At 40.8% G+C, this 12,665-nt stretch overlaps 1 long non-coding RNA gene across 10 annotated transcripts in view; it reads right to left on the reverse strand.

Annotated features, from left to right (window-relative positions):
- The window catches only part of LOC311521381, a 161,068-nt gene that overhangs the window by 35,726 nt on the left and 112,677 nt on the right, over nucleotides 1–12,665 (reverse strand). For all 10 annotated transcript variants that reach the window (XR_014711869.1, XR_014711870.1, XR_014711871.1 and 7 more), the window contains one exon: nucleotides 5,862–5,954. This is a non-coding gene — a long non-coding RNA (uncharacterized lncRNA). The remainder of the gene's footprint in view (nucleotides 1–5,861; nucleotides 5,955–12,665) is intronic.

Below are 12,665 nucleotides of genomic sequence, written 5' to 3' on the forward strand. Positions count from 1 at the left end.
CTCTCTGTCACCATCTGTTGGTGAACAGGGAAAATGCAGCTATAGGGTGTGTTTATTTGCATAAGCTTTCTCCAAGTGACAATTGGGGAGTCACCAGACCTGCATACAAACTCCAAATTGGTGGGGTAGGACTGAACTGAAAGAAGAGGGAAAGGATTCCTATTTTGCAGCAAGGACTCGGCTGAACTATCCTATATAGCCCCCCTGCACTGAAGACTTTGCAAAGAGAACATGCAGAGATGACTTTGCGGCAAGAGGTGGTGCAAAGGCAGCAGCAAGGCAGCTCTTCATAAAGTCACAGAGGGCAGCAATAGAGCTGAATGACCACTGATGACAGCTCCCCCAGTCAGCACCAATTAAGCTAAAATCACTATATATGTGTGAGATGGTAATGGAGCCTCAGGTTTGAATCAGATAGGGACTACTGCCAAAGACATGGTGGGTATGAGTAACATAAGAATGGCCACACTGGGTCAGATCAATGGTCTATCTAGGCCAGTATCCAGTCTTCTGACTGTGGCCAATGCCAGATGCTTCAACAGGAATTAAACAGAACAGAGCAATGTATCAAATGATCCATCTCATGTCATCCAGTCCCATCTTCTGGAAGTTGGAGGTGTAGGGACACCCAGAGCCTAGCATTGCATCCCTAACTATCTTAGCTAACAACCATTGATGGACCTGTCCTCCATGAATGTATCTAATTTTTTTAAATGCAGTTATACTTTTGGCCTTCACAGCATCCCCTGTCAACAAGTTCCATAGGTTGACTGTGTGTTGTGTGAAGAAGCACTGCCTTTTGTTTGTTTTAAACCTGCTGACTATTAATTTAATTGGGTAACCCCTTCTTCTTGTGTTATGTGAAGGGCAACATAACATTTCCTTAAAAAAAGAAAAGGAGTACTTGTGGCACCTTAGAGACTAACCAATTTATTTGAGCATGAGCTTTCGTGAGCTACAGCTCACTTCATCGGATGCATGCCGTGGAAACTGTAGCAGACTTTATATATACACAGAGAATATGAAAAAAATACCTCCTCCCACCCCACTGTCCAGCTGGTAATAGCTTATCTAAAGTGATCACCAGGAGGGCCATTTCAAGCACAAATCCAGGTTTTCTCACCCTCCACCCCCCCACACACAGATTCACTCTTCTGCTGGTGATAGCCCATCCAAAGTGACAACTCTTTACACAATGTGCATGATAATAAAGTTGGGCCATTTCCTGCACAAATCCAGGTTCTCTCACCCCCTCACCCCCCTCCCAAAAACCAGACACACAAACTCACTATCCTGCTGGTAATAGCTCATCCAAAGTGACCATTCTCCCTATAATGTGCATAATTAAGGTGGGCCATTTCCAGCACAAATCCAGGTTTTCTCACATCCCCCCACCCCCATACACACACAAACTCACTCTCCTCCAAGAGTGGTCAGTTTTGAAGGGGTTTTACCAGCAGGAGAGTGAGTTTGTGTGTGTATGGGGGTGGGGGGGATGTGAGAAAACCTGGATTTGTGCTGGAAATGGCCCACCTTAATTATGCACATTATAGGGAGAATGGTCACTTTGGATGAGCTATTACCAGCAGGATAGTGAGTTTGTGTGTCTGGTTTTTGGGAGGGGGGTGAGGGGGTGAGAGAACCTGGATTTGTGCAGGAAATGGCCCAACTTTATTATCATGCACATTGTGTAAAGAGTTGTCACTTTGGATGGGCTATCACCAACAGGAGAGTGAATCTGTGTGGTGGGGGGTGGAGGGTGAGAAAACCTGGATTTGTGCTGGAAATGACCCACCTGGTGATCACTTTAGATAAGCTATTACCAGCTGGCAGTGGGGTGGGAGGAGGTATTTTTTCATATTCTCTGTGTATATATAAAGTCTGCTACAGTTTCCACGGCATGCATCCGATGAAGTGAGCTGTAGCTCACGAAAGCTCATGCTCAAATAAATTGGTTAGTCTCTAAGGTGCCACAAGTACTCCTTTTCTTTTTGCGAATACAGACTAACACGGCTGTTACTCTGAAACATAACATTTCCTTATTCACTTTCTCTGCACCATTTATGATTTTAAAGACCTCTATCATATCCCCCTTTGCTAAATTGAACAATCCCAATCTTTTTAATCTCTCCTCATATGGAAGTTGTTCCATACCCTTGATAATTTTGTTGCTCTTTTCTGTACTTTTTCCTTTTCTAATATATTATTTCTGAGATGGGGGGAACAGAACTGCACACTGTATTCAAAGTGTGGGCTTTTATATAGTGGCATTATTATATTTTCTGTCTTATTATCTGTCCCTTTCCTTATGATTCCCAATATTCTGGTAGCTTTTTTGACTGCCACTGCACATTAAGTGGCTGTTTTCAGAGAACTATCCACAATTACTCCAAGATCTTTTTTAAGTGGTAACAGCTAATTTAGTCCCCATCATTTTGTATGTACAGTTGGGATTATGTTTCCCAGCGTGCATTACTTTCCAACACTGAATTTCATCTGCTATTTTTGTTGCCCAGTCACCCAGTTTTGTGAGATCCCTTCGTAACTCTTTGCAGTCAGCTTTGGACTTATCTTGAGTAACTTTGTACCATCTGCAAACTTTGTCTCCTCACTGTTTACCCCCTTTTTCCAGAAAATTTATTTAGATGTTGAAGACCTCTGGTCCTATTACAGATCCTTGTGGGGCTCCACTAGTTATTTCTCTCCACTGTGAAAATAGACCATTTATTCCGACCCTTTATTTCCTATATTTAAACCAGTTAATGATCCATAAGATCACCTTCCCTCATATCCCGTGACTGCTTACTTTTCTTAAGAGCTATCCATGAAGGACGATGTCAAAAGCTTTCTGAAAGTCCAAGTACACTGTATCAGCTGGATCATCCTTGTCCACATGTTTGTTGACTACACTCCTTAAAAAAATTCTAATAGAGTGGTGAGGCATGATTTCCCTTTACAAAAGCCGTGTTGACTGTTCCCCAACACATCACGTTAATCTATGTGGCTGATAATTCTGTTCTTTACTATAGTTTCAACCAATTTGCCTGGTACTGAAGATAGGCTTACCAGCCTGTAATTGCCAGCATGGCTTCTAGAGCCTCTTTTAAAAATCTCCCTTACATTAGCTATCCACTAGTCATCTGGTACAGAGGCTGATTTAAATGATAGGTTATATACCAAGGTTAATAATTTTACAATTTCATATTTGAGTTTCTTCAGAACTCTTGGGTGAATACCATCTGATCCTGGTGACTTATTACTGTTTAATTTATCAGTTTGTTCCAAAACTTGCTCTACTGATACCTCAATCAGGGATATTTGCTATCTAAAAATAATGGCTGAGGTGTGGGAATCTCCCTCCTAGCCTCTGCAGTTAAGACCAATGCAAAGAATTGATTTAGCTGATCCTTAAGGGCCTTCATTTCACTGAGTGCTCCTTTAGTACAGCAATCATCCAGTGGCCATACAGATTGTTTGGCAGGCGTCCTGCTTCTGATGAATTTTAAAAAAAAATGTTGCTGGTGGTGTCTGTGTTCTTTGCTAGTCACTCTTCAAATTCTTTTTTGGTCTGCCTAATTATACTTTTACACTCAACTTGTTAGAAGAACAGTTTAATATTCCTTTTTATTTTCCCTACCATTTCTATGTTTGTACTTTATAAGGGTCTTTTTCTCTTGAATGGAAATACATTGGTTTGGTGTTTAAGACGGGCAAAGAAAAGAATTGTGGAGTTAATATTTTTATGCAAAGCCTCTATCCAGCTAAATGAACAAATTAATCTCTCCCTTAGAAATTGATCCAAAGTTTAATTCTTTGTTTGAAGTCATGAAAATCCTTTGAAACTATTCGGAAACAACATACATTAAAACAGGAAAGGAACAGGAGAGTTTTAGCATAAACCAATAAAAGGAAAAAAATTAATTACTAACTGGAAACTTACCTGATCTTGGCTGGGAAAAGGTGGCCTTGTGATGTTGGGGTCTACTGCCCAAAGAATAGTATCTTACACAGAGTAAGATTTGGTATGGAATTTTCAAAAGAGCTTAAGTGGCTTTGACACATAAATCCCATTGAAATAATGATAATAGCTACCTCTTATATAGCGCTTTTCTTCAGTAGCACTTTACAAAGGCACTTTAAAAAGGCAGTCGGTATCATTATCTCCATTTTACAGATGGTGTAACTGAGGTACAGAAAGGTTAAGTGACATAACCCTGGTCACCAGCAGGCCACTGGCAGATTTAAGAATAGCACCCACATCTCCCAACCCCCAATCTAATACTCTATCCACTAGACTATCTGTCTTCCATGCTGTTTTGAAAATCTAATCCTTCCTTTCTATAATGGAAAAGAGAGGACTATAAAACGACCGCACTTCCTTTTTGGATTATGGGATTAGATGAATTAATGAGTATGAATTACAGATACAGCTACTTGAGGCAGAACAAAAAGATATGAGGAAATCAAATCTCATGCTTCAAGGATGAAAGGATCTATAAAATGATCACCAGCTGGGATCAGGAACAAATCCTACCCTTACCTCTACCCTCACCCCACTCCTTGTGTAGGATTCCACAAATGGCCTGGGATATTGCAAGGTTTGCAGGGGCGGGGTTGCTTTCTTTGAGGTACCCAGTGTAGGCGATTTCTTAAGGTCAAATACAAAACATGATGGATCGATGATATAGATTCGTTATGGTCACTTCATACATGTTCTCTAAGGACAACATGCAAAATCTATCAATTCACATGGGGAATAACAAACACACTCTTAAACAGCCAAACTACAAAGACAATTGTACTTTCCATGATAACTATAAAGTGAGCTCAATACTGCAAATATTCACATGAGTAGTCCCTACTCACTCTACACATCTCACCCAATGGAGCGGGTCATGTGACTAAGGACAATTTCTGTGGGTGTCCATTGCAGGACTTGAGTATACGCTGTTTCTGAAATGAGTGCACCAGCACATCTTTATTGGGTTTATATAAATATGTTATAACATACTTATTAACCTTTAAATTACATAGGGCCAGATTCTACCACCCACTGGGGCTACTTGTAGAGCAAAAATGGCAGAATCACATCCATATGTATTTAGACCATAACAATTTGTTTTTAAAAAGAATCTTTTTGCAAAAGTCCATGTTGATTTTATAGAGAGAGTATGACAACAAAAAGACAAATACAAATAAACAACAAAAAGAGCTACATAATCTGTCATGATAGTAATAAAAACCAGTTGAAGACATGTTACTAAAATGGTTCAAATGCACTCATGGCTACACACACTGTAGAAATGAAGCACATCTCCTACTCAGACACAAAGGGCCTTTAAACCACGATCTGAGTACTTCAATAGCTCAGACATAGGTGAGAGGTCTTTCGCAGGAGTGGTGGGTGAAATTCTGTGGCCTGCGTTGTGCAGGAGGTCAGACTAGATGATCATAATGGTCCCTTCTGACCTAAATATCTATGAATCTATGAATCTATGAAAAACCCAAGGATTATATACATGCACTGGGATATACAAATAGGAGAAACAGTTTTAGGCTGAAAGAACAAGAGAAAGTGGATTTATCTGTGAATGCAGGATTCAGTAACTTTTTAAAATTCCATAATTAAGTTTCTTGCCATTTTAGTGATCCTTTCCATAATATACATGCAGGTGTGTTTAGTCTTTTAAACGACTGTATCTTTTAACTAACTGCTTTCTTCTATGTCTGTAAAATTGCTAATAAAAATAGAATTTTGCAAATGGAATTGGACACAGTTACTAGGAGCAGTCGCTAGCTCATGCATCCAAAAGGCAAACGTTCTGTAGCTTAAAGAGGGACAGGGAAAAAAATAAAAATACCTGAGCATGGGGAGAACTAAACCACTTGAAGTCAGTGTTAGAGTCATGACCACATCCCTCCTCCTTCCTGAATTTCTCTTCTATTCCTTTGATCTGCAAAAAAGACAAATTAAACAATGCTAGCATTTCTAGAAAGCTCAGCAACTAATGAAACACAAGCCTCCTTATATATTACTTCATTTGTCTATTCCTTAAACACTACTTAAATTCTACTATTATTTGTTCTTGCCTATAAAATTTGTCTTCTCAGAACATTACTGTGATAGAGGTCAATATCTAGACATCTGATCCTTAATATCAGATTTCTGAATGCTTATATACTTTCTGTTCACATAACTTACGCTATTGTTTTTGCCAAGCTTAGAGATATTCTGACAGGAACAAGCTTAGACATATTCTAAAACAGGAACAAGATTAGACATATTCTGACAGATGAGGATGATTTCTAAAGTCTTATTTATCTACCCGGTGAGCATGGAGAGGTGATCAGAGTCAAATATCCTGCTCGCCTTATTCAAACTGAATCTTTCTTCTTTTTCTTAGGAGCAGCTAACACCATGGAAAGAGACTATATAAGCAATATTGCCAACTCTCTCAATTTCATTATAAGTCTTGTAATATTTGGTGGTTCTCTTTTGAGTGACCTCTGCATAGTCCCACTCATGGAATCCTCCAAACAGTGCAGCCTGAATGGTAGAATTCTGGCTACTAGTAGCCAATGGAGCTCTCATGTGCTGCCTCCACCCATCCCATCAGTGCACATTGAGCTTTCCAGGGTGAGGGTATTAAAGGGGCATCGTGCTCCAGCCACCTCAGTTCTGTCAACAGTGACCCATGGATCAGTTTATAAAGTTGCTTCAGGATTCTTCTGGATCCGTGTTAAGTAGTTAATTAGTAGCATCAGTTACAAAAGTTAATTACAATATCAGTTACAGAAGTTAATTAAGATACCAGAACCAAAAAATTCTGGATTAAAGAGATGCATCTCATGTCTAGCAGCATTCCCAGCACTGGATGCACATGCTAGATGCCTGGTGTGTTTAGGAGAGTGGCACTCTCCCTCCAAATGCTCTATTTGCTCAACTTTTGACTGAAGAACAAAAGACAGAATAGATTCCAGATAATTTTACTGCATGAGGCCCTGTCAGTGACACCATCCAGAATGGAAAGATCACAGAGCTTCGCCAGATCTCAGAGAACTGTTTTAGATCCGAATGATTCATCCAGGAAGAAGGACAGATCCTCCTTGTTGCCTAGTACTACAGGATCCAAGAAAAGTAAGGTGAGAAGAAGATGACCAAGGCATCAGCCTCTGTTTCCAACCCAATTCATGCTCAGCACCCTAGCTGTCTCCTTCTGAATGTCTGGTCATTTTCGATGTCGGCCTCTTTGCAAAGATTCAGTCCACAAGAGAAAGTCTCATCTAGATTGTTCCCTAGATTGTTCTTGGGGAACCAGGGCACAGAACTGAGCCTGTCTGACTCACGAAAGACCTTCCCCACCCCCTCAGCCTCAGCTTGAACCAAAACCAATCAGAAGACTTACAAAAAGCAACGAAAAGGCAGTGTGAGACACACCTAAACCCCTGGGATAAGGATGACAGGATTAAGGAAACTCCCCTAGCCTCATTTGCATCCAAGATGGAACAAGGAGGCATCTCCATTAGCATACAGACTGGAGAACAGAGATTCCAAGGCAAGAACCGCATGGAATTCTGGGACCAGAAAAGCAGGGAAGCACTGCATGGTGGAGGATCACTGCTCCAGACGTTAATGAACCCACCCCTGCACACACCAAGCTCAGTAGTTATCAGACCAATTCTAGTAATAAATCCTTTATTGGTATCCAAAATAGTGAAGCTCCCTAATTGCATTGTGAGCTCCCTCCAAGGAACACCGCCGAAAGCCAGGAATGATCAGCTCCTGTGGTCTAGCCTGAACAAAACAACTTTGGTATACTCCCTTATTTACACATAAACAAATCTAGTGTTCTCCCTTGAACCATTGTTATTTCTCTACCTATGCTCAAGTAAGCGTTCTGAGGCTTGGATCCAAAATCTGCTTCAGTTTCATTGGGACTTCATCTTCTCCTGACTGATCATGCTGGGGGCTCTGCCTGGCATCAAAACTCCGGAACCTCAGCTACCCCCACCACCTGGGACCCCCAATCGATTCAAGCTTCATGGAGTGGTGAGAACCCAGCTCTCTCTCTTTCTAAAACTATAGCCTTCTGACCCTGACTTGTGTGATAAGTTATAGTTTTCTAAACCTGACTTTTATAATCAAGTTTAAGTTAGATTTAATATTATAACTGTTTTGTTTGTTTGGCTCCTCTATGGCTATTACCTGGCAATAAATAATTTTCATTATTAAGCTGGTTGCTTCTCTCTTTCTCTCTCTTCCCCCCGCCACCATGGGGGGTTTTTTTTGGGTTCCTCATTCTCTCTGCAGCAACACTCCTTGTACCTAAGCTAAAAGATCCCTGCAGTGCCCAAAAATCCTGCGGGGTTTGCTCATCAAGTGGGTTACTACCAGAACAATTGTAACGTGAAAGTGGGGAAAGAGACGTTCTGAACCTGGCACATATGATGGTAGCAGCTTGGAAGTGCTGCTCAACCCAGTCTGCTGAGTCCAGGGACATATTAGGGTGGCAGATTGAAAGTGCTGCTTGATCCAGCCTGCTCAGGCGTGCTCTATTCCGGTGCAGTACCGATGGCATATGAGGGTGATAGCTTGGAGGTGCTGCTTGACCCAGCCTATTGAGTCCAGGGACATATAAGGGGTCAGCTTGGGAGTGCTGATTAACCCAGTCCTCTCAGATGCGTTCTGTTAATATGTGTGTGTTCATTTGATTCTGGGGCTGGAATTTAGGTCCTGCAGGCTAGCTCCATTGGGAGGGAACTTGCAGCAGGGAGAAGTAGAGCTCCGTATGAGAACACAAGTGATACAAGCAGTACATTGATATACATTGAACCCCCCTCCCCCAGAAGAGTAACCCTAATAAATGAGCATACCCCAAAGTAATGGGCAAATCTGGTAACAAGATAGACTTTTAAGAAATCTGGCTTGGATACATGTCCTCAAGATAGGATCAGGAGACATTCCTCTTTGGAGCCAATCATGTTGAATCCAGATAAATGGGCTTCAAAAGCAAGAGCTCAGGAACTGACAATGAAAAGAACTAATAAAGATTTAGGAATTGGCACCAGCACAGTACCACAACAGATAACAGTTAAGGCAATGGTTCATTGATTGGCTCTGTCTCCAATTCAGCCAATAACTGAGCCAGGCATTTCTTCTGAGCAGATACTGGATGTTTGGTTACAACTGATCCCAATAGCTGCTTCCCCCGGGAGTCAGCAAAAAGCTAGAAGAAGTCAGTGTTTCTCCTCTACTTCCATCACCCAAGACCCCTTCTGGATCTCAGACAAAGTTTTCTTTACACTCCCTTTTCATAGGGGATTATCGTCTCCAGTTCTATCTGAACCATAAAGGTACTGGGATTGGGAAAGAGATGCAGATCAGAGGTCAAATTACAAAGGATGAATATAAACAAATAACACAAGTATGTAGGGACAAAATTAGAAAGGCCAAGGCACAAAACGAGATCAAACTAGCTAGAGACATAAAGGGTAACAAGAAAACATTCTACAAATACATTAGAAGCAAGAGGAAGACCAAGGACAGGGTTGGACCATTACTCAATGAGGGGGGAAATACAATAACAGAAAATGTGGAAATGCCAGAGGTGCTTAATGACGTCTTGGTTTCAGTTTTCACCAAGAAGGTTGGACAAGTTAAAAATTACTTAGAAAAATTAGATGTCTTCAAGTCACCAGGGCCTGATGAACTGCATCCTAGAATACTCAAGGAGCTGACTGAGGAGATATCTGAGCCATTAGTAATTATCTTTGAAAAGTCATGGAAGACAGGAGAGATTCCAGAAGACTGGACAAGGGCAAATATAGTGCCCACCTATAAAAAGGGAAATAAGGACAACCCAGGGAATTACAGACCAGTCAACTTAACTTCTGTACCTGGAAAGGTAATGGAGCAAATAATTAAGCAATCAATTTGCAAACGTCTAGAAGATAATAAGGTGATAGGTAACAGTCAGCATGGATTTGTCAAGAATAAATCATGCCAAACCAACCTGATAGCTTTCTTTGACAGCTTTCTTCTGTCACAAGCCTTGTGGATAGGTGGGAAGTGGTATATCTTGACTTTAGTAAAGCTTTTGATACTGTCTCACATGACCTTCTCATAAACAAACTAGGGAAATGCAACCTAGATGGAGCCAATATAAGGTGGTTGCAAAACTGGTTGCAGAACCATTCCCAGAGAGTGGTTCACAGTCATGCTGGAAGGATAAAACAAATGGGCTCCCACAGGGATCAGTTCTGGGTCTGGTTCTGTTCAATATCTTCAGCAATGATTTAGATAATGGCATAGAGAGTACACTTATAAAGTTTGTGGACAATACCAAGCTGGGAGGGGTTGCAAGTGATCTGGAGGATAGGATTAAAATTCAAAATGATCTGGAAAAACTGGAGAAATGATCTGAAGTAAATAGGATGAAATTCAGTAAGGATAAAATGCAAAGTACTCCATTTAGGAAGGAACAATCAGTTACACACATACAAAATGGAAAATGACTGCCTAGGAAGGAGTACTGCAGAAAGGGATCTGCAGGTCATAGTGGACCACAAGCTAAATATGAATCAACAGTGTAACGCTGTTGCAAAAAAAGTGAACATCATTCTGGGATGTTTTAGCAGGAGTGTTGTAAGCAAGACACTAGAGTGGAAGAATTACTTCTTCTCTGTGCTGATTAGGCCTCAACTGGAGTATTGTGTCCAGTTCTGGGCGCCACATTTCAGAAAGGATGTGGACAAACTGGAGAGAGTCCAGAGAAGAGCAACAAAAATGATTAAAGGTCTAGAAAGCATGACCTATGAGGGAAGATTGAAAAAATTGGGTTTGTTTAGTCTGGAAAAGAGAAGACAGAGGGGACATGATAACAGTTTTCAAGTAGGTAAAAGGTTGTTACAAAAAGTAGGGAGAAAAATTGTTGTTCTTAACCTCTGAAGATAGGACAAGAAGCAATGCACTTAAATTGCAGCAAGGAGGGTTTAGGTTGGAAGTTAGGAAAAATTTCCTAACTGTCAGGGTGGTTAAGCACTGCAATAAATTGCCTAGGGAGGTTGTGGAATCTCCATCACTGAGATTTTTAAGAGCAGGTTAGACAAACACCTGTCAGGAATGGTCTAGATAATATTTAGTCCTTTGATGAATGCAGGGGTCTGGACTAGATAATCTCTCTAAAGTCCCTTCCAGTCCTATGATTCTATGATCAGATCCAGAGAAACAATATTATAGACAGTCTCATACATAATTGCCAGATCCATATGCAAAAGGTATTTCCAACCAGATCCATCTATGGGCTTTTGGCCTCAAAGGCAAGTATCCCCTGGGTTAAATGACCCACTGGCCATTTCCTGCACCTGTATAGGAATAGAGCTTCACCAATTTTCTGCCAAGAGGACATTCAATTGTTGGATCCAAAGGATGTGGAACTGCCAATGCAACTAATTCTGGATAAGTTACCTACAGAAGTAAGGGAGCTATTGTCTGAGGAAGAATTATTGGAGCTCAAAAAGTCTGATCCAGGTTCTGTGGATTTGTCTTCTCCAGATGAAAATGTGTGGGACATTTCAGCATCATTGCCCTCACAGGATGCTGTAGGTATTCCCTCAGTTTTTGATAAGGAATTGTCCCATTCTGTTTTTGACATTTTTGTGGGCAGCCAGTAGGCATAGTGTTTCACTTCCTTTGTTGGAAGGGTTGTTTCAACCAACAAAAACAATCTGGAATACTCCCTCATCTGTTCAGTCTTTATCAAGAAAAGCAGACAAATTATATCAATTGTCTTGGGAAGGGCTTGCTATGTTTCATACTCATCCATCTCTTTATTCATGGTTGGGGCATCACTTCAAAGACAGAAGTATCCAAATCTATCTCCATCTAATAAAGAGGGGGAAAGTTCAGATGTATTTGGCAGAAAAATAATTTCTTCAGTTACATTAGTTATGCACATATCTAATTATGACACTGTCATGGCTAGGTACCAATCTCATCTGTGGAGAATAGTGTCTTAGTTTCTTAATGCCCTACCAGAGAAACATAAAGGGGTAGAAAATGCTATTTTGATGGAGACACAGACTGTTGCTAAACAGCAGTTGAATGTGGCATTTGACTCTTCAGATGTTTCAGCTAGGGCAACAACATTGGCTATTGCACGAAGATGACATGCATGGTTAAGTCCCCACTTCCACATGAGACAAAGATGATGATAGATGATCTTCCTTTTGAAAGAGAGGGTCTGTTTAGTGTACTTATGAGGTTCAGGAGAAAATGAAAAATGTAAGATCTACAGTTAGATCTTTAAGTTTCTTTAATACAGTGAAGAGATTGTATTCAGCTCCACTATTTAGATACCAAAGACAATACCCCACCTTCTTCTTCTTCATCAATTCCTTATCATTATCAAAGAAGGACCTATCATTACCAGTCTCAACATCATGCTCCCAACATCAACAACAGAGAAAGAGGCCATTTAAACCTGGTAATAATAGAGGGAAAGCTTCCACTTCATTTTCTGCAATTTCTGCAAGATCTCAGATTTGACATGAGGACGTGGAGCTACAAAACAGTCCAGTTGGACATTTTTACCCACAGTTTGGGGACCACTTGTCCGGTTTTTATAAGCCATGGGAGTTAATAACATCAAAGAGGTGAATCCTGG

Source organism: Lepidochelys olivacea, assembly GCF_965140295.1.
Source record: "Lepidochelys olivacea isolate rLepOli2 genome assembly, chromosome: 5".
NCBI lineage: Eukaryota > Metazoa > Chordata > Testudines > Cheloniidae > Lepidochelys > Lepidochelys olivacea.